Source organism: Ictidomys tridecemlineatus, chromosome 1, assembly GCF_052094955.1.
Source record: "Ictidomys tridecemlineatus isolate mIctTri1 chromosome 1, mIctTri1.hap1, whole genome shotgun sequence".
In the NCBI taxonomy this organism is placed as follows: Eukaryota; Metazoa; Chordata; class Mammalia; order Rodentia; family Sciuridae; genus Ictidomys; species Ictidomys tridecemlineatus.
Window position 1 is genome coordinate 207211760 of NC_135477.1, and position 27494 is coordinate 207239253.

At 44.0% G+C, this 27494-nt stretch overlaps 1 pseudogene; it reads left to right on the forward strand.

Moving 5' to 3' along the window:
• Positions 1-24816: 24816 nt before the first annotated feature.
• LOC144366755 (E3 ubiquitin-protein ligase TRIM35-like) lies at positions 24817-26327 on the forward strand (annotated as a pseudogene).
• The last annotated feature ends 1167 nt before the right edge of the window (positions 26328-27494 follow it).

The following is a 27494-nucleotide window of genomic DNA, read 5'->3' on the forward strand; positions in this document are numbered from 1 at the left end:
GGAGGATTCCATGAATTCGTTTCTTGGAGGGCACACATCCCACACACAGATGGTGACCAGGGTAGACCTCAAACTTGTGATCCTCATCTGGAGTTGGTTACCCTAAAATGTGATACTTTCCTGGCCTCCTGCAGGGGCTCCAAGGGCACAGTTCTTGGGTTCAAGTCCTCAGAATAACTGAAAGAGCATCAGAAGGGAGATAGCAGTGTCTTCTGACCCAGAACCCCCCATTCAGCTGTCACATCTCCTCATCAAGGAGAGAGGAGCAGGTTCTGATAATGAACACTTATCCACTGCCCAGAAGCTGCAGCTCAGCTTCAGCAGAACTGCTGAGCTGGTTTCTGCTGTGCCTCAGGTGTCACTGGCAATACTGTCAGTTAAGCAGGGATTGCTGAATCTTTATCCCTGGAAATGAGGCAACAAATAGAATGCTCACAGCTGGATTTCCTGATCACAGTTTGAGCTTGCAAGGCTTAGGGGTGGGGAGCTGAGGAGTCATCTTTTACTGTGCTAATGGAACAGTCAATTTGGAAGACAAAATCTATAAAATCAAAGAGGGAATCCCATATTTAATCTGCTTATGGTTCTTGGATAGAGCTGTTCCTGAAAAAAAAAATAGTGATTTTCTTTCAGATAATTAAGTGAAACAAGCAAGAACCCCCTGCCCCCTGCCAAAAGTGGAAATCATTGGATTTAAACAATTTAAAAACAAATCCTGTCTTTTCTTCATAGCTAGCCTATATATATCTTGAGAGAAAGTCCCTTGCTGTATACCTCTTTTATCATCTGTGGTGCAATTTATGGTGTCATACACATGGCAGAAATAAATACGTATTTGGGGCATAAGGGAAAAAAATACAGACTGAGCACAGCTTCATTCTCCACCAACCAGAAAAGCACAGGTCTGAAAAGTAGGTGTAAAAGAGACATAAAGAATAAAAAATATGCAACTAGTATATCAGGCAGGAAATGCTCCTCGTAGGTACAGCGGGGACTTCAGCCTCATACCTAGGTTCACATCCTAGCTCCACCACCTTCTCTGTGTGACTACCAGAAAGTTTTTCATATCCTCGAGGATGAATCACTGCCTGTGCAGGACTTTTGTGCCCTATGAAAACACAAGTCAGATGGGTCAGTGCTCTGCTCCAGGCCCTCCCCCTGTGGTTCCTCGTCACCTACCAAATCAAAGCCAGTGTCTTTCTGGGAACATAGAAGCCCTCCACCACTACCCCTTTACCTCTCTGAGTTCATGTGACAAGACTCACCCTCTTACAAACTGTCCTCCTCATTGGTCACCACTGCCTCCCTTTTTATCCTTGTTCAGTGCGTCACTCCTGCCCCATCACCTTCTTAACAAAGTGGTCTGGCTTTCTGATAAGCCACCAGAAAGCATGATCTGGGAGTGTGAGGAAGTTAACTTCTGTGGGGAGAAGTTTGCCAGTAGATAGAGAAGATGGCTTTGGGCCAGGCTGAGGAATGCCTCTTGTGAATATTCCCAGACAATCTTCCTTGGGAGCCCCTTCCCCAGGACTCCGGTGCATGAGAACCTGCCACTTGCAACACCCCTTTCAAGCTCACCTTCCCCAACCTCTGTGTCCTCATTCTATGTTCTCCAAGCCCCGGCCTCACACCTCCCAAACCTCCACTTTCTAGAAAAGGCAGAGCTGCAGAAGATTCTCTTCAGTCTGTGGATTCATTTCATAATTTTCTGTCCTCCTCCTGGAAGGTAAGTTCAGTGAGGGCCGAGGTTTTCTTTTATACACAGCTGGGTGAGTGGTACCTGGAGTGGACTAGTTACTAGCCCCATGTCTGGTAGTGTACCTGGTGCTGAGGAGCTGCCCATGGGATGGAGATCTTCACAATCATTCTTATTACTTATGATGTTCACGAAGAGCTGTGCTATGTGCTAGGTCCTTTGCCAAAACAAAACAAAACAAAAACACTCGTTCCCCGCCTCCCAGAAATTAAATAAAAAGACATGTCTGGAAATATTTGCACATATTTTTAAGACCTGTCCTGCAGTGAATGTTTTTTGTTTAGTCCTGATTATACTCCAATGTTCTTTCCAATGGAAACATAAACAAAAATCATGGCAAAAATAAGAGAAGCAGAAACAGGAGACATAAGCAGAAGAGTAGAGAGGAGCTGAAATGACCCCTAAACAGTGGAAAGGTAGAGAATCCATGAGGAAAACAGACCCTTCATGCTGCAGTGACTCTCCTAAGAAAACAGAGTAAAGGAGACAGGAAGAAAGGGCTGTCAGAGGGACCAAGAAAACAGTGGCATCGTTTTGTAATGCTTCTCTAGCCTTATGAGCTGGAGATTGCAAGATGAACACTTAAAAAAGCTGTCATTGTCTGTTATACCACAACAAATCCCACTCTTGTAAATATTATAATGCACTATGACAAAAATAGAAGGGAGATCAATAGAGTAGAGCAGGCGCATTGGCAGGTGAGAGGAAAGAGGCTGGGGAATGTGACTAATGGAATCACGTCAGGTGCATGTACAAATACAGCCATGAATGCTGCTATTATGTGATGGTAATACACCAATAAAACAACAAATCTTAAAAAGCTCTATTTGCTTTCCATGCCAATATTTTTTTCTCATATGCTTCCCACAAGTTTTGGCAATTGCATCGACTGCATTCACATGGTTCCTAAGAGGCATTTCTTTATTTTTTATTTTTTAATATTTATTCTTTAGGTGTAGATGGATGCAACACAATGCTTTTATTTTATGTGGTGCTGAGGATCGAACCTGGGTCCTGCCCATGCTAGGCGGGCACTCAACCACTGAGCCACAATCCCAGCCCCAAGAGGCACATTGTTTCAGAGATTCAGATTTCAAATATTTCTTCGAGTTGATAATAAAAAACACTTTTTTCACATTTTGATTACATCTGTGGAAAATTCAAAAGAATCAAAGGGAAAGACACTATGGCACTAGGAGAATTTAGTGAGGAAGCAAATTTAAAATCATCAGAGAAAAATAAGTGCACATCATAAAAACCTGGCCGGCATTCTCCCTTGAACATGCATTCTTTGCTTTACCCCATAGTGTCTCTCTTGAGAGCCCCCTATGACCCTTTGAATATGTACCTACTTTCATAAACAAACCCCTGTATACACCTTTGGGAGGAAAGGAAAGGAAGAAAAACTTAGGTGTGGATCTTACAAAAGAGGGTCCAAACTCTATGTGAAAAAAAACATAAAACACTTCATTTATTAATTATTAATCCTCCATAAAACCACAAAACACTCATGGAAAGTACAAAAGCAGACTAGAACCCAGGTGCCAAGCCAACCTGTGTTCTTTGAAGGGACTCTGCATTAAAAAAGTTATTGGAAACACAAGTTATTGTATTTGTCAAGTAAATAAATAAATTTAATGCAATCTAAATTTTCTTAAATTCCAAAGTTTTTGTTTGGGGGCAGATAGACTGAAGAAAGAGTTCATTTGGAATAACAAACAAGCAAGTATAACTAACATCCTAAGAAAGAAGCGTTGTGGGGGAGAAGGAGGCGCCAGACCTCTGGGATGTCAGAACACACTGTGATGTGTCTATCCTTTAAGAAGCTTCATGTGGGTTCTCAGATAGACAGGATGCAGAAGAGAAAATCCAGAGACAAACTCACATGACTATGAAAATTTAGTATACAAGAAAGACCACATCTTAAGTCAGTAGAGAAAAGCTGTACAGCTTTGCATAGCTGTACAGCCCCTTGGGAAACAAAGTGGAATCTAATAATGCTGTATGCTAGGATAAGTTTCTATTGTTGCATGTTTAAATGGAAAACCAAAAGAAAATCATTGGGTCTTAGAAAAAACTGGGCAAATTCATCCTTAACCTGAGAATGGAGAAAACCTTAGTAAATATGGTTTAGTGTCTAGAAGCAATAATATTGATTAATTTTATCACTAAAATATTATGGAAAAAAAGCAAAAGTAAAAAGGCAGGATGATATACTAAGGGAAAAGTACATATATCCATCAATAGACTTAACTCATAAAAATGTTTTTATAAAAGACAAAAAAAACCTTAACTGAAAAAACATCTAGAAATATGAACACTTACTTTGTGGAAAATACAAATAATCAATGCAACTGACTCTTCGACACATGGGAAGATACTCAACTTCTTTTACCTGTCTCATAAAAGAAATGCAAATTAAAACTATAAGATACCAATGTATTGAAATACACCAAATATGGCTAAACTTATATGCTTATGATTCATACAGACAAAAACCTTCATTGTCACCTCTGGAGTGTGCCTGAGAATCTTCATTGTTGTGAACCAGCAGATATTTGGGCTTAGAGGTAGTAAAAGGAATTCTCTCTTCATAGAACTATTCTAATCAATGAATAAAGAGTGTTGAAATTTAAGTATCACCATTTTGCAACCCTAAATGAATTAATACATTGGAAAAAAATCCAGATTTGACAATATAAGGCTTTCCAGCCTAGCTAGCCCAATTCTGGGACCTAACTCACTAATATACTGGCAAAAATTTGAAAATGTAAATTTCAAAATGTAAATTCAATTCATTGCAGTTTCAATTGTGAGATGCACAAGACTTAGGACAACCAGATTGTCCATCTGTGGAGTGCCCAGTGAATTAACTGGGTGCTACAGTACTAGGGTTATGCAGCTGTCAAAAAGAATGAGAAACTTTTCCATAAATCTCTGATATTTATGGTCAAGTGAAAAAAGCAAAATGAAAAACAGCAACTATAATAGATTAAAAAAGAAGTGGGGGGATGTGGATGTAGAGAGAATTTCCTTAAAAATTTTAAAAAGACCTGGGAAGATAAATGTCTGTGAGTGGTTGTCTACAGAAGGATGAGGGAATACAATAAAGAGAAGCTAAGCTTCTTTGGACAAATCTTATTTTGTAGTTTTAACTTTAATACATAGTAAAAACAGCTTAAAAATCCTTAAAAATAAAAAGTAAAGTGAACCAAATGAAATTAGATAGTGTCTGGTTGAGAGCATAATCACCCAGAGGAGCTGTTCCACATGCTATTAAAATGCATTGCAAACCAATATCCCAGCAGCACTTATGTGAGGAAATAGCAACCGCTAGCAAATCATAAACTGTTTTCAGTCAAAATATTGCTCCTACAAGTGTTGGCATTGTGAATTGAAACTTGTATTTGTGTGTGTGTGTGTGTGTGTGTGTGTGTGTTATGAGATAATACAAAAATGAGTGGTTATGTTGGTTCACTGTGAACCTGGAATCTTGGAGTGCAAAAATAAAATAAAAACCATGGGTTTGATCTCTAGCACCACAATAAAAAAAAGGTAAGGTTGATGAGGCTAAGTAAGAACACCATGGCCCTACATTTGAACTAGAAGTTCCAGGATGAACTCCACATAGTTTATTATAAATGGCAAAAAACAATCAAGTAAACAAAGCAAAAGATGTTTTTAGCTGTATCTGCTGCAAGTCCTGTCATCAGTGGTTATCCCAGCAGCTAAGGGCTTCCCAGCACCCAGACTTTGATCCTAACAGTCCATTTCCCACTCAAGGGAAGAGGTTCACCTTGGAGAATAGGCTCTTCCAGACCTGGAGCGGACATGTGCCAGGAGATTCTGGAACGTTTTATCACATCAGAAAGTAAGAATGCCATCAAGCTGGCCAGGCATCCAAATCAAGAGACACTGAGGCAAGATGTGTTCATGACCCAGGGGGTCAGTAAATGAAAGTGATGGTCCATAGAACACCCACAGAATGAATGTCACTCCACAATTTTAAAAAAATGAAACACTGATTCATGCTGCAATGCAGATTACTTTCAAAATGTTTTTCTAAGTGAAAGTGGCCAGCTATAAAAGATGCCCTCTTATGTTATTCCATTTATGTAAATTTCTGGGCTAAAGGTAGATTAGTGGTTTTCTAGCTGCAGAGTGCCTAGGGCTCTAGGGAAGAGAAGGTAGTTAGAGAGAGACAGAGAATGAGTGCTAATGGGCACAGAGTTTCTTTGGGGGAGGACAAAAGTATTCTAAAATTGATTGTGGTGATGGTTGCACAATTCTTAATATATTAAAAACCATTGAATTGTATCCTTTAAATTAATGAACTGTACTGCATATGAACTACATATCTCAATAAAAATGTTTTAAAAACTATTCAGGGATCAGCCTGGTTGAAGATACCAACCATATTACATACGTTTAAATCCCTAAGTGCATAACAACAATACTTTGGATTACCTTGGAGAATGTTTGATAACCAACTTATTGCTATTAAAATCAGCAAATGCTATGGTTTGAATATATTTATCTTCCTCAAATTCTTATGGTAGAACCTGCGATCCAAGTTGGCCATAGAAGGGTGAGGTCTTTAAGTAGGGGTGAGGTGATGAGGTAAGAGTAGGGTTAGCACCCTTACCAGAGAGCTGGAGGACCTAGCTCATCCTTGCTCTTCAATTAGAAGAACAACCTTTGTGACCCTGCAGAAAGGAAGTTCACCCAGCACATATCATGCAACCGTGTCATATACCCCAAATAAGAATCTGATCAGCCCTTTCCGTCCATCCACCTGCCCCTTCACAGAAAGCACAGTGGATGCCTGGGCAGCTTAAAAGCCCAACAGGGTGAAACCTGCAAAACCCGGCTCTGGAGGATAAACATGCAGCTGCTCCAGCAAAAAAAAAAAAAAAAAAAAAAAAAAACATGAAGACCAAGAGGTGGAGAGAACCTGAAGTTAGGGAGGGAGGAGAGGGATGCCACCCAGCAACCCCCAGGGGCTTGTTTTCTTTGTGCGTGAATGAGCACATAAGGAAGAAACACAGGTGAGGTGATGGGGAAAGAGCACCAGCATTGCTGTCTGGTGTGTGCATGATATGATATAGACACCTCATTTTATCTATCTATCGTCTCTCTATATATATTTATGTATCTATGTTTTGTTCTATTGGATTGAACTCAGGACCTCACACCTGCTAGGCAAGTGATCTGTCTCTGAGATACATTCTCAGTCCAGCACACCCCTTATTTTAAATGCCTAGTGAATAACTGAAATTGCTCTAAGCGGGTTTTGAAGGCACAAAACCTCTGTGCTGCATTATTTCATTCCCATCTCTCGCTTTCCTTTCCAGCACCTGAGCCCATGTTTCCTGTCCGATGCAGCCTCCTCTCACAACAAAGATGTGTCCAAAATACGTGTCTACCCAGTAGTAGCCCACATCCAGTCCCATAATGGAAGGGTCATCCATCAGAAAAAAATGGTCCTACTCTTTGTTCTTAAGGGAAAGGCAAGGAGCTTCCCCTCACCCCTGACCCTTGTACAGCAACAGGTAGAAAAGAGGAGGTGCTTTAACTACAGCCACCCGTCCCATGAAAATGAGCAAACCCAAGCTTTATGACCCTGACTGCCAGGACCTGTACCCTCACCACTCCCTTTTCTAAGGCAGATCCTACATCTTCCACTGGTTTGTTTCTACAAAGACAGTTGCTTCTTGGTGCCCTGCAGCTTTTTGTTCCCCTCCTACCAGAATCTGCCACTTTGCCTGCCTTGGGCCTCCTTTCTGCCCAGCTGGCCGGAGGCAAACTCGGCAAGTCAGAAAAGCTTCCTCCTTTGCTCTCACTTTACTTTCACTCAGACTTTCCACTCTGCTTCTTGGTCATGCTACATCTTTGTAAAGAAAAACTGATTTTCTGAAACTGTGCTAAGAGGTGAGTGCTGATGGCCACTAGGGCTTTTTAGAACTGTCCACCTCACCCCAGAGGTGATCATATGTGACAAGATGTTGCCCAAGGAAACCAGTGCAAACCGTGAAGTGCACCCAGCACTGGCTCTTGCTCTGAGGGTCTGCATGGAGCAGGACTGTCTGGTCCTCTGAATCACCTGGGGGGCACCCCCATCCCCCAGCGGCTGGTGTCACTGTCCCCCTGCCTACAACCTTCATTTGTTGGAGTTCTAACCCTGGTGTTTCAGGATGGGACCTTATTGGGAAGTGGGGCCTTTACAGTGACAAATGATTTAAAGTGAGGTCACTAGAGTCCACCCCAACCCAATGTACTTGGTGTTCCAATAAAAGGGGAAATTTGGACACACACGTTATAGAGGGAGGATGTAGTGAGAATCTTCAGCATGAAGGTCATCTGCAAGCTGAAGAGGGCAGCCCCAGAAGAAGCCATCCCCATCAGGACTGGACCTCAGACTCCCAGCCTCCAGATGAGAGGACACAGTCAGTCGTTGAAGCATCCAATGTGGGTACAGGTTGACTGTCCCTAGTCCAACGCAACTGGGAAATTCAGCACCTGACCTCATGTATGGGTTTCAGTTAAAATGCCAACACCTAGGGTTTTTTTGTATTAAATTGCCTTCAGGCCATGCAAAAAAGGCATATATAAAAATATAAATGCATTTTATGTTTCGTCTAGAATCTCATCCCAAGATTTCTTATGACATACATACCAGTCTTACAAAATTTGCAAAAATATCCAAAACCCTCAACATGGCTGGTCCCAAGCATCCTGAAGGAGCTTTGTGCTGACAGCCCTCGAGTAGATGAATGCAGCTACTCCTTCACTCTGGGGGACTGTTTCTCTTGTCCTGTTGGGAAGACCCACCTGGGTACCTCCATGGCTGGTGACAAATGACCAAACATGGAGATACAAGAGGGGACCATGGGTGTGGTACGGTCCACCTTGTGGTGATCCTCTGGGACCCAATGGGGCAGACCCAGAGAGTCCTCCTCCACTTAGCACCACCCCCAACAGTACCCTTTCCTCAGCCCCCTCCCTTCTCAGAACAATTGCTTCATAAATCCCTTGCACAGGCGGCCTGTCCCATGCTTCATCTGGGGAACCCAACTGAAGTCATTGGGCATCCATAAAAGACCTTTTGGGACCCAGGGCCCTTTCAAGCCAGGAGGCCCATTACCCCTGCAGATCCTGACTCCACCCTGTCCTGGCATCTCTGGCTCTCCAGAAAACTCACAGCTTTGACAGCAGACACCAGGGAAGCCCCTGAAAGGAGCCAGAGAACTGGACACACTGTCAGGCAGACCCTGGGGACACGACACCAAATGCTCCTCTCCACTGAGCTGCAGAATGCAGCATCCTGTGGATGCCAGCCCTCCTCGTCCCCCAGTGAATGTCGATGCTGCTGCGTGGCCTCTTTTCCTTTCTGCACAACTTCTCCTGCATTCTAATATGTGGTTGTGTTTGGGAGATCAGGGAGCCTGAGAGAACCTGCTCAGTCCCGGACAGCAAGCCTCTCTCAGGGACAGATGAGGGAAGACAGAAAGAGAAAGAAAAGCAAGGGGAGAAATTCTTGCTGCCTTAAGGCTCACTTGGGGAAAAAATTTGCCCTGCTGGATTCCATGTGGCTCAGAGTTTCCGATCTCATTTTTCTTTTGCAGAAATGTGAACGAAGTGTTTTTTTCTCTTTTTCCCTGATTTTGCAAGAGTTTGGGAGAGAAGTAGCATTTTTGTGCTTCTTGTTTTTCTTATATTTTATCTTTAATTAGGTTCCTCACCCAAATGACAGCCCAAGGAGCAAATGGGGAAGGACATATTATATGATCCACTTTGCTTTGATCACCTTGTAGCACATCTGAGCAAAACCACACTTAGAATTTATTAATGATTTCTGCATAGCAGATGGTTTTTAGAAGTATGGGTTCACATTCGAAAGCCTGCTCTACAAAGACACTTCAAAAGCAAGTAAATTACAGAGCAAAAAGATTTCAGAAACCCCTCCATCCAGCTGTGTGTGGTGGTGCACACCTGTAATCCCATCTACTCAGGAGGCTGAGGCAGGAGGATTGCAAGGTTCGAGGCCACCCCCAACAACTTAGTGAGATGCACCTTGGGTTCTGTCTCTAAGAGCAAAAAAAAAGAAAGAAAGAAAGAAAGCCTACCCCCCCACACCCACACACATCCACCAACTTCTGTTGACCAGGCAGCTTTCCAAGGTGAACCTTCTGTTGAGTTATCTCCAGGGATCAGAAAACATTCCAGAATATTTAGCCAAAATTCTATCCTAGACAGGTATCCTCTTTATGTCGCTACAGTGCTGGGGAGGCAGCTAAGGCTGTCTTCTCCTGGCCTTTCCATCTTTCTCCAGGTCACATCAGAGGACACCATATGAATCCCTGTTTCTAGTTCTTATTTTCTATGGATATTACTCTCCTTTGGAGCCCTATTTTGAATTCTGTGTTCCAATCCAGCCTGCCATTTCAGTTCCACACACACTTATGCTTGTGAAAATACACTGCATCTAGCCCTTCCTAGACATAGGCTAAAAGACAGACAGGAAGAAGAACTTAGTTAGAGAATCACAGATAACAGGAAGGCTGCCAAAGTGGTATACTAGGCAGGTCCGAGGCTGTGGTGGAATTCTACAAAGTGCTTCAGAGGAGGTGAAAGAGCAATTCTGCTTGATTGTGGCTTTGGTAGAGCATATGGAGTTATAAAGGAATTGGCACCAAGGTCAGAAGGATCCATGTGATTTCAGAACATAGGAATGGGAGACCATGATTGGAAATGCAGAACTGTTTTGTGTGGAGGGAAGATCCTGTGCAAAGGCACTGAGGCAGGGAAGTACAACTGAGTCTGGTGAATTAAGTCTGTCTGGGGGGCCCTAGAGCAGGGAACATGGACAAGAGACAGAGAAGATAGAAAGACAGGCTAGTGTCAAAGCAGCAGGACATTGAGAGACCTTATGAGAAGTTGCCCTCCCTGTTAAGAAACAAGGGTCCTTCCAATGAGTGACTTTGTTATAGGTAGACAGTATGAGTTTGATAGGGCTACTATAACAAAGTGACACCAATTGGAAAATTTGGACATTAGATATTTGTTTTCCCCCATTTCTGGAGACTAGAAACATTTAACATCAGAGTTTCAGTAGGGTTGGTTTCTTTTGCAGGCTTACCTTGGCTTGCTGATGGCTATCTTATCTCTGTGTATTTACAAGGTCTTTCCTCTGCAAATGTCTGTCCTAATCTCTTTTTGATACAGCCATATTGGATTAGAGTCTGCCCTAAACACCTCATTTAAACTTCATGAGCTCCATGTCCAAATACAGTCCCATTATATGATACTGGTAGAACTTCAACACGAAGATGTGGTGGGTTGACACAGTTCGGCCCGCAACATAATCTGTGCAAGAAACATTCTTACAGAAGATGGAAGAAAGACCAAAAAGGAGTCAATGAAGTCAGGGAGACCAATAGAGGCTGGCACAATGGATCCAAGGATGATCAACTGTGGACAGGGAATGAAGAGATCAAAGATTTTGTGAAGACAGCTGGTTGGCACTCAGCCGCTGCTGGTGTTGTGGGTGTGAGATGGAAGGAACCAGAGCCAACTGCATGGTACTCCAAGAGCCAGCCTGAAACTAGCCTGCACCTTGGCATACTAATAGCTCATCAATAAACAGGAAGGGATTAATGGGTGAGTTGATCTGGGCAGGGTCCAGAGTGGAAAGCAAATTTGTGTTTCACAGAATTTCAGTATTGCTTGCAACTTTGTTGCAGAACTATGTGTTCCAATTCAAAAAATCAAAAAAAAAAAATAAAAATAAAAAATAATCATGAGCTTCAAAGGGTTTTCCCTCTGGGCTGGTTTTCACATCACTTGACTCCCGAAGTTCTGAGCACCTATGCTAAAGACACAATCTAAGAAACCAACCCAGGTAGAAATCATGGTGGTGATAGGTGAGATTAACAACTAGAAGAAAAAAAAACAGGAATTCAACAGAAGCATAGCAAAACAGTTATTTATACAGAGAAGTTTGGTATAAGGAAGATTCACCTTGGACTCTACCATGGACATTCAGTTACTAAACTTTCCTCTCTCCTCCCGGAACAAGAAAAGTCAATGATTTGGAGCTCCAGGCAGCTGAGAAGATTGAATGAGATGACAGCTCCACAGTGTCATCTTCCTGGACGTTACCTCCACACCAAGAGTAGACATAACTGCCCAACAAGTGTCAGCTATGGCAATGGCACTAATAGCATCTGTTATATATTGCATTTGGGTGCCTCGTCTAAGAGTCATAAGGGCCAGAGGGATGTAGCTACCCTTATTATAATAAGCAGTTCTTCCCTTTTTTATCTGACAGCAGAATCCCAGCTGTGTTCAGGGATTGGAAGGCCTGTGTTTCCAGAGGCTGGCATCCCTTTCAAGTCCCAGCATGGATCTTGATTAGTCTGACAGTCACTTGTGACTGATTTAGTCTTGTGTGATGGTTAATTTTATGCATCAACTTAAATAGGTCAAGGGGTGTCCAGATGTTTGGTTAATCATCATTTCTGGGTATGTCTTCAAGGGTGTTTCTGGGTAAGGTTAGCATCTGAATCTGTAGATTGAATGAAGCAGATAGCCCTTCCCAATGCACATGGGCCTCTTGCAATCTGCTGATGCCTAGCTAGAACAACAGGTTGAACAAGAGAGAGTATGTTTTTAAGCTGGGATAGTGGTCTTCCCTGCATAGAAATCACTTGCACTAGAAATCACACTATTATCTCTCCTAGATCATAGGCCTTAGAACTGCAGATCTTGGGACATCTCAGCCTCCATAATTGTGTGAGCCAATTCTTTGTAATATATATCCTGACTAATCCAGCTTAGGAAGAGATGCAATTGTGCATAAATACAAGGGGAGAAAATCCACTGTGGAACATCAGGGAAATCATCCCTTGATCTTAAAAGGGGATTGATGATGTTGTCATCTGCCTGGTATGCCTGGAATTGTAGCAGCCACCTATGTAGGCTGTAGCCAGCCTAAAAGGATAAATCAAATCACCCACCCAGCACCACAGAAAGGGGAGACAGAATGGATTTGGACCTAGATGATTTTGTTAAACTGATGAATTAGCAATCCTAGTACTGCCTCAGGACTTCTCATAAGGTAATAATGAATGACCTCATCCTGAACAGTTCCTTGTTTGCTTGTCTGATACTTGCAGCCCAAAGCATCTTAACTGCTAGAAATACTGGCTCACATGAAAATCCTGGGCTTCTCTTTTTCTGGTGTATTTCTTACTGTTTTCTTCACCCAGACTTGGGGTAGAGTTTGGGGGTCCTGTGCAGGGCCCTGTGAACTTTACACACCAGAGCATGTCACATAGTCCTGAAGCATCTTCCTTTTGGACACATGCTTTAGGGACAATCTTCTGTGCATGTGGCATGGAAAGCTACTGCCTTTTTAAATGATTATCATTGCTGTTCTAATTTGTGCTGTGTTGTGTTTCCACTAAAGCCTTCCAGAGAAAATTCCAAGGAACCAGCCAAAATCGCCTTGTCACTCTGACTCACTCTCTTCAGGTGACCAAGAGTAAAGTTTGCTCTTTATAATACAAAACTCTCCACACAGCGTTGCTTCCACCCACCATTTATTTTTGAACATGTGATGAGTGACCTCCACTGAGCATGCTTATGACTGTGCCTGTCCTACAGGTGATGACGGGTTGTCCCACATAAATATGTATGACCTCCCCAGTGAAGAGTCTCTTGCTTCCTCTGATGGGCAGTAAGCCTACCTTCACTCTGGTCTCCTGGTTGTGCTTTCAGCCTTATGCTCATCAGGAGGGAACCTCATGCATTTGGTTATAGAAGAACTTTGGCAAATAAGAGCAACATCCTGGGAGCCAGACACATATTTCGTGCTGACTCCTTTGTGAGTGGGACCTTATGCTCTGGAGGGACTGCTGCTCCTCCCTGGACTCTATCCAATGTTGTCAGCCTCCTGGTACTCATGTTTCTAAACCCCAGTCCAAAATTCCAACTGTGGGCTCATCAGCTTTCTCCAATTTTTTTTTTTTTTTTTTAATGTTTGCCAGGCTTCTTTTTCTGGTATGAGTCAGAGTGTGTTTACCACTGATAAGCAAACAAGTCAGCCTCCTGCCCCACAACCCTGAGCCATCTGCCATTTTTCCCAGGTTCAGTCTCCCACTGTGGGCTTGAAATCGTAGCAATCCTCACAGTGCTTTACGTTGCCTCACAAGGTTCTTCAGAGTGTACAAGCATTTTCACACGTGCCATCTATTTTAATCCTTGCAATGATGTATGAGGTAAGAAGAGCACATGATTATTCCTATTTCACAGAAGAAGAAACACATTCAGAAGGGAGGACTGAGGGGGGCAAGGTCCAACAGCAGGGAGCTTGCATGCATAGGAAGCAAGTCCAGAATTAGCAGAAGCATCTCCTCTTTTAATCCGGCTTCATTCCACACACATTTAGCCTGTGCTCCCCTGTGCTCGGCACTTCAGGGCTTTCCTGGGACAATTGTGAGGATGAGGACTCACATTCATGACACACAGGGTTCCTGGGTGGAGTCATCTCTCACACTGTGTCTGCTGTGTGGGGTTGGTGTGGCTCTGGGAAATTGCTATGTTCCATTCTTTCTTCCACTAGGAAGACTCTCCTAGGATTTTTTTTTTCTATGTTGGTAATGAAGAGTAAAAAGCAGATGATGTTTGGTGCTTATGAAGCCATCAATGTCCTTGCTAAGCAGAGAGCAGGGCCCAGCAGGGACTAGGGAGGACAGTCACACAGGAAGGGACAGGGATGCACACTGGAGAAGCCCAGCCTTCCTTGGGGAGCTGAATAGAAAATTCAACAGAGTATTAGCTACATTTACCAAATGTGTATTGTATCAATTAGTTGTTGATAACAAAATGCCCCAAATCTAGCACCTTAACAACACACCATTTGCGAGTTGTTAGGCGTGTGGCACTCTGATGGGCCAGGCCCGGTGTTCTCCCTTTGGCTGGTTCAGGAGCCTGCAGCCCGCTGGCAGGGTGGCTGGGGAAGGGCAGTCTTGGCTGGCCTGGGCTGGGACAGTTCGGCTCCAGTGCACATGGTCTCTCACCTGCAACAATCTCTCCTGGTCCTGGCCCCATGGTGAAGTGGGGGAGCATGAGTGACAGACATCTGCTGGTCTCTGCAGGCCCAGGCCCAGGCCTGCTGCACCACACACCTGCTGCGCTCTTAGAGCCTGTGCAAGTCACAAGCCAGGCCACACTCAGGATCAAGGAAACCAGATACCACTTTCTGATAAGCAGAGCTGCTGATTCTTGAAGGGAAAGAAGGAAGGGTAGAGAATGGCTATCCATTGCCTGTGTAGAATTTTGAGCCCTGAGAGAAAACTGTGTGTAAGATTGCCCTGGTCTGATTGTGAGAAATAACTATAGGTCCTCCTACAGCCTGTTAGTATGCACTGAGTAGGACCTCTAGAAAAGCACCATTGAGACTTCTTTGATGATTAAGAGATCAAGAGAATAATTTTGCTTAAGAGAATATAGCAGCCCTTACACCTAAAAATAATAGACCAGGAAGAAGGACTTCCCATCAAGGTCAAGGCTATTAGCACCTCCTGGGCAATGGTTTGGAACAAAACCAAAAGGTTATATATATTTACATAATATATATGTTATATGTATGTTTATGTATGTTTATATACATATGTGTGATATAATCATATGTGTGTGTGTGTTTATAAAAAAGGGATTCATTAGAGTGACTTTCAAAACCACAAGACAGATACTCCACAATAGGCTGGAGAGATGGAGGGACCAGTTGCTGCCCAGTCCTAGAAGCTGCAGCTCCAGAAGGAAGGAGATTGATGACAGAGCCCCAGTTTGAAGTCCAGAAACTCCGTGAAGACTCGTTGGTCAGTCTGCTTTGGAAGATTCAAGGAGCTGGGGTCCCATGTCCTCTGGTCAATTGTAGAAGCAACCCAAGTGCCCGCTCTTAATGTTCTGTCTCCATAGTCCCTAAAAGTAAGAAATATGCTGAGATTTGTTGTTGAGTTCTATTCAACATATTTTGTGGGAGGGGAGCATAAGAGACTGAACTCAGGGGCACTCAAGCCATGTCCTCAAGCCTCTTTTGTATTTTATTTAGAGACAGGGTCTCACTGAGTTGCTTAGCACCTCACCAGTTCTGAGGGTGGCTTTGAACTTGCAGTCCTCCTGCCTCAGCCTCCCAAGCTGCTGAGATTATAGGCATGTGCCACCACACCCAGCTCAATATATTTTTGAGTTTTCTGACAAAAAAGAAAAAAAAAGGAGATTTAAGGTGCATCTCACATGTGTTTTGTAAGAACACCTCTTCTATAGATTTTTTTTAAATCCCCTAAAATTTGTGGTGCAGAAAAAGAACATCATCATTTCCAGCCAGGCGCTGAGCTATAGGATATTTTAAGGTTTGACATGTTCCTATTCAAAACTGAAAGCAACTGTCAGCAAAACACATACAATTTGAAATAGATTATTCAAATTTATTTATAAATATATAATTAAAAATATTTAATGGTCTTTGATGGAATGCTAAAGATCAGACTTGATCGAATACCTTAGCAACAGTAAATAAGTGGGAAAGAAATGGACATCCCTCAATCAATCTAATCATGTGAGTGCCTTTGTTGACTGTGAAGAGCAGTTTTCTCTATTATTAAATTAGAACTTCTCCTTTCACTGGCAGGAAGGTATGGAGTTAGCCCTAGATACCTGTTAAAAATCAAACTCTATATAATTCATAAACTTGTAGAATTCAAGCACATTCCCTTTCACTGCCATGCACTGAGATGACAGCCTCACTAGAACCAGCAAGCGGCTCAGTAGAGTCCCAGGCTTGTCTGATCAAGATGCACACTCTGGACAAAGAAGCCAACCAAGACAGCCCAAAAAGCAAGGCCTCAGCACTGCTGATGTCATCTCTTTGCTGATTTACTCAGCCATTAGCATACACTTTGAGCACCTGCTTTGCACACAGCATCACCTCAGAGGTTAAGAAATAATCTTCCTCCAGCTCCATGATATTCTGTGAGGTCAGGGTCTCAGTGGTGCAAAGAGCCCGGGCCCAGTGGTTACCTGCCTCCACTCTCCTCATCCCTTCACACCTACATGGTATCTGCAGCCCTAATGTGCCCCCAGGATATTTTTAGATCTTTTCTGACATGCTCCTTGATTCTTGCTGTAATGTTTCCTGGTGGTCATGGCCATTACCTCCTGTACCCTGTGGAGGGCCCCCCATGCACCCACCTCCACCCAGCAGCAGAGCACAGACTGCACCCTCAAGTGGCAGGAGGAGAACAGGACAGGCCTGAGATGGCCTGGCTGAGCTGAAGTCCAGAACTCTACCCTGAGCATATCTCTCACCCTCGTGGCTTTACCTTCCCTAGAGCGGAGCAAGGGCCCGGGTCAGCAGAAGGACATGGTCCTCCACCACTAACCTGTTGAGTCTGCACCAGGGATCTGCTCCTGCGTGCTGCAAGTTCAGGTAGGAGCTGGGGCTGGTGTCAAAGGCCCCAGAGCAGAGCAGGCCCCACAGTAATGCATTCCATGCCAACCCTGGCCTTTTCCTGGGAAGGTAGGATTTCTGCCTGCCTAATTGGATTCATTGATGGTTGAAGAGATATCCACCCTGAAGAGGACAAAAACTCCAAAATAAACTGGAAAGTCCCTTCTGTCCTTGAATAGAATTTAGCTGTGAGCCTGGAACTTAGGCCTCCCACTCTGTCTCTGCCACTTGGTGGCCATTAGATTTGGGGCAAGTTACTTTTCTTCTTGGGACCTCAGTCAGCTTGGTAGGTCCCTGTGAGGTTTAAAGTGGCCATTCTGTATAAAGACTGTGCAGCAGTAAACAGGGCAGGCAAACCGTGAGCATGTGTCACGTTCAACCCAGGCCAGCCTCAGGGCACAAAAAGGAAGCTAGGGCTCCAGCCCACATTCTAACTTTGGGTGATGACTCAGGCCTCCACCCCTAAGTCTGAGCAATGGCTGCAGAGGCTAGACAAAAACTACAAGCTGGAAAAACTTGTAGGTCCTTGAGGTCAGACTACATTTTCACTGGTCAGAAGGCAGAGGCCTCGTGAAAGAAGGCCAGAGGATCTGACACCATAGCCAGTCCTCAGACTTTCCAGCATTTCCAGGCAACCAGCCACATTCATCTATGATGACAGATTTACAGTGTGCACTCAGGAATCCTTCCTCATTCCTACCAGCCACCCAACTGGACATGTTTTCCTTATTGAAGGTTCCTACATATTAATTTGAGTGGTAAAGAAGGAGTAATAGACAAGGGAAGAGATCTGGGGAGTTACCCCAGATCTTCATATCCTAGAGAACATGATTCCTCATCTCTCACTGCATGTTGGGCTCTGGGCACACATACATGCACACACATGGGCACACACAGCACACACACACACACACACACATCTATGTCCACAGGCAGGGCATACCTGCATGCATGCACAGATACACCCATGCATACATAGGCATACACACATGCACATAGACATAGCCATGCATATATATGCCTGCACATAGATACACACAGGCAAATGTGCATATCCATAGGTATGCAGGAGCACAAATATGTGCAAAGAAACATATGTAAATGCACAGAGAACTTCAGACTAATGCACAGAGACATGCATGTATAGACATGTGTATAGACATATATATATGCTTAGAGACACATATACATGTAAAGGTGCACAGGTCGTTGCATGACTGCACACTCAAGCATGGGCATACACAAGCTCCTACATACAAAAACACACAGGCACACTCACACATGGGAGCAGCTATGATCTCAGCTGAGTGGTGGCATGGACTGTGGCAGTAGCCACGGCCAGCTTTGGGCAATCATCTGCATCTGTTTGTGAAGCCCCAGATCAGCTTTCTGGACAGTGATTGTGTCCAACAGTTGTCACCTGTTGTCTAGAATTTGAGGCACTTAGAACTGACAGGCACCAGCACTAGGGAGCTGCAAACACTCTGCACTCAGCGCTGGGCATGGGAAGAGGAAACTTGAGTGGCAGGATTTGCCGATTTATATATGCAAATGCTCCTTCACGGCCAATTTCAAGCGACCAGTGCAAGGCCACTGCAAGTGAGGCTAGGAAGAGACACTGACAGGCAGCTCTCATAACCTGCACCAGCCAGCTCCGGGACTAGGCCACCCAAGCCATGTGAATCATAAAGACCCTGGATGCTCAACGCCAACAGGAACAGAAATGACACATGTCTCATCACCCAGCCCAGACCCATTTATTCAATTGAAAATATTCATCCAATGAACTAGAACAATGGAAAGTCATAGGAAGGAAAAATTCCCCCTGACTTCTCGCACATGTTTTAGTTAACTAATGTTGAATTTTTTTCTGTCCATATGTTGGCAAAATGACAGATTTATAGTGTGCACTAGGGGAGACATCCACTCTTTTGCTTGCTTTGTTTGGGTTCTGTTTATTGTAACTTTAAACAGTTTCATATAACACTAAGTTCAGACAAAGGGGGATCTTATAGAAATGCACCCTAACGTCCGTGAGGCCAATGTGGAAGTTCTGACTCACACATAGGACACTTTTGCATGAGGGATTAATGGTCATTGAACCCTCAGGAATGGCTGGTCCGGGGAGCAGAAGCAAACTCCCCGCCCTAAGCAATCATAAGGCCTTCTGCCAATGGCAGCCTCATACACTGCACTGCAAAACCCCCACCAAACAACTTCTTTTCATTCCGTCCACCCAATTGTTTGTGGCTCACATTTTTATTAGGTGTTCTTGATGTGAACCTGAGAGTACTACCAATGCAAACAGAGAAACTCCAGTTACAGTCCATTTGAAAAACTGCCCAACATAGGGAAAACAGTCTGTGTTTATGCAAAAGCAACAGAGCCTCCAACAATATGTTAAGATTATAATATTCTTGAGGGAGGCAAAATCCTCCATTCTAATATAAAATGCACAATTGGTAATCTCTGTAACCATTAAGAAAGTACTCAGCTGAAGGAACTAAGTACCCTCTGGATAGCCAAGTTTCTTTACAGAAAGGCAATCCACAAAGGCAGGCAGAGGCTGGAACTAGAGCCCCCACCCTGAAAGAATGCCAGTGCCCATGAGAAGCCATAGTTCAAGGATTGGGGCCATCCTGAAGCTGTGGGACCATCAGAGCCTGGGTTCAGGAAGCATCATCTTCCTTCCAACCTCAGATCAATGTTGAACTCCAGCTTCTTAGAGAAAAGGAATGCAGGCTCTGGGTAAGGCCACTCTAGGTGGGTGCCACACCCCCAGGCTCAGTCGTAGACACATGCAGACACTGAAAAGGGACAGCAAAGAACTGGTTACTCCACCCCAGCACAACCCCAAGGGGCTCCCAAGTGAGGAGACCAAGACTAGGGAAGGTGAGGGGCTGGGGATGTGGCTCAAGCGGTAGCGCCCTCGCCTGGCATGCGTGCAGCCCGGGTTCGATCCTCAGCACCACATACAAGCAGAGATGTTGTGTCCACCAAAAACTAAAAAATAAATATTAAAATTCTCTCTGTCTCTCACTCTCTCTCTTTAAAAAAAAAAAAAAGACTAGGGAAGGTGAGTTTGCACTCCCTCCCAGAGCTGGAGGGCAGAGGGGTCAGGACCAAGTGCAGGTTGTCCCAGCTCCAAGTTAAATTCTCTCTTCACATCAGGAGCATGAACCAATGCCATGCTGTCCAAAGCACTCCTTCCATAACAGACAAAGAATGCCCCCCTTTTGAATTTGAAAAATACCAGCATTCCACATTGTGCATCTTCTAGAAACTCATGCATTTAAAGAAATGAGATGAATCTGCTGGTTCAGGTAGCAGTGGGGATAGTACAAAGGGGAAGAGAGCAGGTACCGGAACCTGCAGCCTGTGCCCCAGAATGCACAGGGAGACAGGATCCCGGGGCCCTCCTGCTGCTTCCTTCCTCTCCCAATGGAGGGCAAATTACTTAACCTCTCTGTATCCCAGCGGCCGTCATGTGTAGGCTAGAGTTGATGATAGGAATCCCCATACTTAACAGGCATCACTGTGGCCAGTGTTTGATGAGATAACCAGGAATCTGGTGAAACCCAGTATCTGGTGAAGGTCAGCGATTTGCAGCCATTTCTGTATTTCATTAATCCTAAAATACTTATCTTTTTACCTGCTGTATTGTTTGTACATCTGGCCATCTTCGATATCCTAGTATTGTGTCAAATTTTGATGATACATCTTACAATTAATGAAACCTTGATTCTGGTGACATACGGCATTGTAATTATCATTAAATTACCACTAAAGAGATATGACTATAAAATAATAGAGATTGCTCCCAAGAGCTGTGGACAGCAAGTAGCTTTCTTATCTAATAATAGCTTGCCACAGATTTTCCCAACTAGGAGACTCCCCCAGGAGCCTCTGCACCATGGCTGAGAGGGATGAACGTCACCCTGTGGTCCTGACAAACTTTCTGTAGATCTGTGTTATTTTAGGCAAACCCAGGGTGCAAATATCTAGGTTCCTGTTTGAAAATTAATGACTAGGTGACACTTCAAAAGAGAAGAGCATTACAAAAGTATCCAAAGCAGTATTTCTCAATATGTTTTATTGTCCCGCAGACTGGCAACAAGCCTTTCTAGGCAATTTGGTCCTGATCAATGAAATTTTAATGTTAAAGATATATCGGATATCAATTTATGCATTATTTCTATATCTCTGCTTCATACATAAAAAGATGCATGAAAAGAGTTCTATGCTAGACCTAGGTGGCACACACCTGTACTCCCAGTGACTCGGGAAGCTGGAACAATAGGATTACAAGTACAAGGCCAGCCTCAACAACTCAGCAAGGCCCTAAGCAACTTGGTGAGACACTGTCTCAAAATAAAAATAAAAGGATGTAGCTTGGTGGTAAAGTGCCCCTGGATTTAATCCCCAGTGCCAAAACTGCAACAACAACAACAACAAAAGAATACTATAGCTATTCTGAGTCTCTTATTTTTCCAGATGAATTTCATGATTGTTTTTTCTATTTCTATGAGGAATTTCATTGGAATTTTGATTGAAATTGCATTCAATCTGTATAGTGCTTTTGGAAATAGGGTCATTTTGATAATATTAATTCTGACTATCCAAGAACAAGGAGAACTTTCCATCTTCTAAGGTCTTCTTTGATTTATTTCTTTAGGGTTCTGTAATTTTCATTATGTAGATCTTTAACCTCTTTCATTAAGTTGATTCCCAAGTATTTAATTTTATTCGGGCTATTGTAAATGGGGTAGTTTTCCTTGTTTCCCTTTCTGAGGATTTGTCACTGATATACAGACATGCCTTTGATTTATGGGTGTTGATTTTATATCTTGCTACTCTCTGAATTCATTTACTAGTTTTAGAACTTTTCTGATGGAATTTTTAGGATCTTCTAGGTATAGAATCATATCATCAGCAAATAGTGAAAATTGGAGTTCTTCTTTTCCTATGTGTATACCCAGAATAGCTAAAGCAATCCTCAGCAGAAAGAGTAAAGAAGGTGGCATCACTATACCAGATCTTAAACTATACTACAGAGCATAGTGACAATCTGTATTTCAGATCATTTCATCCATCCAAAAAGAAGCTCCAAATCCTTCAGCTGTCACTCCCCTATTCCTCCTGTCCTGGTGCCTTTCAGCCACCAATCTCTCTTGTCTACCTAATTTGCCTATTTTACACATTTCACATAAATGGAGTCATATAATATATACCTTTTGCGACTGGTTTCTTTCACTCAGCATATTTTGCAACTTCATCCATGTCTTAGCAAATAATAGTTCTTTCCTTGTTATGGTGGAATGATACTATTCCATTGTATATTACATTTTATCTGTTCATCAATTTGTGATTATTTGGGTTGTTTTTACTTTTTGCTCTTGTAGTAATAGGGCTATAAAGATTCATATACCAGTGTTTTGGTTTGTTTTGTACTGGGAGTGGAACCCATGGTGTTTTTACCACTGAGCTACATCCCTAGTGCTAGTTTTTTTTTTTTTTTCAATCTTGAGACAGAGTCTGGCTGACTTGCTTGAGGTCTAAGTTGCTGAGGCTGGCCTTGAACTTGTGATCCTGTCTCAGCCTCCCAAGTCACTGGGATGACAGGCACACACCACCACACCCAACTAATGTACCAGTTATATGTACATGTTTTCATTTCTCTTGGATGTTGCTAGCTTCTTTGGTAACTCTGACACTTTGAAGAGCTGCCAGATTCTTTTGCAAGGCAAATGCACTGTTTTATATTGTCATCAGCGGTGAATAATGATTCTACTTTCTCTACATCCTTTCCCTCTCTCTCTCTCTCTCTCTCTCTCTCTCTCTCTCTCTCTCTCTCTCTCTCTCTTTATATATATATTTAAGTAGCCATTCCATTGAGTTTGAAGTGGTATCTCATTATTTTGATTTGCATTTCATGATGGCTAACAATATTTAGCATCTTTTCATGTGCTTATTGGTCATTTGTAGATCTTTGGAAAAGTATCAATTCTACTGTTTTATCCATTCTTAATTAGGTTGTTTATTTGTCAGTTGTAAAAATTCTTTGTGTTCTAGGCACAAGTTCTTTCTCAGTTTTAGCTCTATATTTAGGCCTTTGATGTATTTTATGTCAATTTTTAAAATATGGCATCAAGTTAAGGTCCAACTTTAACAATTTAGTGTGTACTTTAATAATTTTTACAATTTGTTGGAAAGACCATTCCTCTCTTAAATGATTTTACTGTCCTCATAGATAATTGGCTCACAGTAAATGTGAGGGTTTATTTCTGAACTTTCAGTTCTGTTCCTTCCATTAATTTCCCTGTCTGCCCACATGTTAGTCCTGCACTCTCTTGACTATTGTTGCTCTATAATAAGCTGTGAAATTGGGGAGTGTGAGTCTTCCAACTTTACTCTTCTTTTTAAAGATTATTTGGCTCTTTGGGGTTCCTTGAATTTCCATATGAAATTTAGAATTAGTTTCTACAAAGAAAGTACCTGGGATTTGGAAAGGAATTCTGCTGAATACCTAGATCATCTTGGGGAGAATGGACATCTTAACAATATTAAGTCTTCTGATCCATGAACATGGGGTGCATGGCTCCTCTTGAGGTCAGAAACTTACCATGCTTTCTCTGTGTCTGTGTCTGTGTCTTTTCTTTCAGAAACACAAGCACCAAAAGCGCCAGTAAGTTGACAAGTCTGGTGGAGGGGAGGGGAAGAGCAGGCAGAAACACCAAAGGTGCAAAATCCAGTGGCTTCAGGGCCAGGCAGGTTATGCAGCCAGCTAGTGGGATCCACAGAGAGTGGTGGGGACTGCCAGATGGAGAGACCTTTTTTTTTGAGGCTCTCCAATTCTGACTGGCATAGAGCGTCTCCAGCCACTGTGAGGGGAGGGAGAGCAGCATGCATCTGCTCATGCTTCTCAGTGGCCATCTAACATTTAGACATCTTTCTTGACCAGCCTCCTCCCTCTGAGAGCTTCAGGACAGGCCCTTGTCCTGCACACTCCTGTGCCTTGATGGCTTTGGGTTCTCTGGGATGAATAATTAAGAATTATGTCCCCGTCTGAGCCATCCAAAGATAAAAGAGTGGGCTTTGGGAATTAGGGGAAGTAGTGAGTTTCTTGTCACCAGAGGTGCTCAAGCAAAGGATTGTGACCTCTTGGTTTTGTTGGAGTAGAGCACTGTTAAGGTCCCTTCCAATTTGTTACACATGTCACAAGCAGATGTGTAAGTGTGATTTCTGTCCATAAGGATGGCATCCGTGTTGGAGAACCTCCTATTTCTATTTTTCCCAGCTGGGGCGGCATGAGCCCTCCTACTGAATCCTGAAGGGTGTGGCAGCTCAGTCAGTTCCTGTACCAATCAGGTTTGTCTTGGGGAAGGTGGCCAGGAAACTTAGGCCTAAGGCAAGGGAGCAAGTCCTGTTGCCCATTTCCAGTGAACCCAGATCAGCCCAGGTGCTTTGCCCAAACTGTACCCACCATGCCCAGTCCTCCTTTTACAGGTTTTTCTTCATGGTGGAGCTGGAGACCATCTAGACCAGCATGCTCATCAACCCCTGCTGGTACCTGGATTCCCTGCAGTACCGTGTGCGGAAGAAGATGATAAGTTCCATCAAATCTGGTAAGGGGTTCTGGGAAGTGTTCGTGCCCAGGGAAGGTACTTTATGCTAGCACAGAGCTGCCAAGCTCCACTCTGTCAGGCTCTACCCATTCTCTCCACTGACTTCCCAGCAGGCCCTTGACCCTGGTCATCTCCCTCCTGCCTGATGGCTGCAGCCCCTCCTGGCAGACCACCTTCCTATACAGGCCCTGACCCTCTGTCCTCTTCAGAAATAGAAATATTTTCTCTGTTCAGAATTGTAATGTGTTTAATGAAAGGCTTTCTTCATCCAAGGTCACCAAAGGACCACACATGGGGTGCTTTAAATGACAGAAACCCATTCTCTCATGGTTGTGAAGGCTAGAAGCTCATGCTTAGGTGACAGCAGGGCTGTGGTCCTCTGAAACCTGTGGCAGGGGCCCTCTGTGTCTCTTCTAGCTTCTGGTTTTGGCTGGCAGGCCTGGCTGCCCTTGGCCTGCAGCTGCAGCACCACACCCTCTGCCCTCTACCACATGGCTTTTCCCCTCATGTGTTGTCTCCATTCCCCTTTTTATAAGGGCACAGTCAAGATGGGTTCAGGTTCCACCCTGCTCCAATCTGACTTCGTCTAACTTTATTTATAGTAATAAATACAGTAAGTATTTATTACTATAACTGTATTTATAGTAATGCCCATTTCCAAATAAAGGCACATTCTGGGCCACTGGGTGGGGGCGATGATTTTCACGTATATTTTGGCCTTTACATTTGAACCCATGATTTCCATCAACCCATTGCAACTAGAACTGAGATGGTCATTTTGGGGCCCTGGGGACACTACCTGGTGTGGCAGGTTGGAGAGTATCAGGTTTGCTAACTGTCCCCCTTCTGCCCTCAGTGCCCTTCAGCTTCTATCCCAACACTGCAGCAGGCTGGCTCTCGGTGTCTGATGACCTCACCAGCATCACCAACCATGGCTAGCGCCTACAGGTGGAAAGCCAGAGTGCTTATCCTCAGCACCCTGCCTGCTGGGATCCTGCACCTTTTCTCAAGGATCCCATGCTTGAGAGGTGGCCCTGGGTGACCTGCAGAGCTGGCGGGTAGGTATGGTGGGGTGCAGCCAAATACAGGTGCAGAAGGCCACTCACACAGCTGCCACCATGACACATGCTCTTGCTTCTGGTACGTGTGCCACACGCAGGGTGTGGAGGGGGACCACTGTGTGACCTCGGACCCGGCCACCTCACCCCTGGTCCTGACCATCCCGCGCTGCCTACGTGTGGAGCTGGAGTGCGAAGAGGGTGAGCTGTCCTTCTATGATGCTGAACATAACTGCCACCTATATACCTTCCATGCACGCTTCTGGGAGGTGCGGCCCTACTTTTACCTTGGGGGTGTACAGGGTGATGGGCCTCCTGAGCCCTTGAGCATCTGCCCCTTGCGCATCACTATAAAGGAAGAACTGGACGTCTGAACTAGCCCAGGCCTGCTGGATGCTGTGCCGTGGGCCTGCTTTATTCCTACCTCTTCCTGAAGCCCATCCCCGGCAATGGCACCTCTGCCCACTACCTTATGAGGTGCCAGCATTCTCTGCCATTCTGTCTTGCCTTTTTCTGTGACTCTAGGCCCTATGCCTTTTCTTTATTTTTGGTCCCTTCTCTGTTCAGTTAAAAGCCATCCAGGAAGTATCTCACTGGGTCCAGGCTCTACCCAGAGTGTGAATTTTTAAGTCCTCATTTGAGAATTTCTGGAGAAAATGTTTATTTTTAGAACAGGCCTGTTTTAAAATGTAGGTTTTATTATTTTCCAGGTATGGTTAAACCAATTAATTAGGAGATGACTGCTACTGGAAAGAGTCTGTCACTCATTTCCCAGCCATGCCACATGGAGCCACACAGGGAAGCACTAGGGTCAGTCAAGATACAAAGGGGAAGAGGGGAAGGTGCTGGCAAAGCCTTTGTTGTGGTTTTCCTGGGAAGGAATGGGTGGGGCAGCGTAGACCAGGTGGACGCTCGCCAGTCTTGAGTAGTTGCAGTGGGTTCTGGCATGTGAGGACTGCTCCTCGTTTCTTGCACCTGCCTTAGGATGATTAGGACAGGAGATGTTGACTTGGCAGAGAGCCTGCTATAGGAATTGGTGTGATTCCATGGTCTAGGTTGGCTGGACTCACGAGAAAGGCAGCCTTCAGGCCTATTGGCTGCCTAGGCATTGACTAGCTTAAGAGCTGCAGTCACTCCAGTGCCAGAACATCAGGAATTCAGCAAAGAAGCAAACAGTTAGTGCAGGGCTCAGCTTAGCTACTGCTTTATGTTACTAATTTAAAACTTGCACAGATCTTCCTGGGGGTCCTGTAAAGTAGGATGCAAAGCTGCCCATCTGTATCCATCAACTCCAGTTTATCTGGTTGTGCATCAAGAGCTAATCTCCTGAACTAAGAGCTCCAGAGCACTTAACAAAATTAAAATCATGCTGTGCACCTGTTCCCTCGCTGGGACTCACTTTCCTCATCTGTACAATAGACAGTGGGAATAGAAGACCATGTCCTTCTATAATTCTGTGGGGTGTGTTCTTCTGTGAAAGTATGAGAAGGGAAGGGAAGAGGTGCCTCCTCCAGTTACGAAGAAAGGAAGGGTGTGATCTG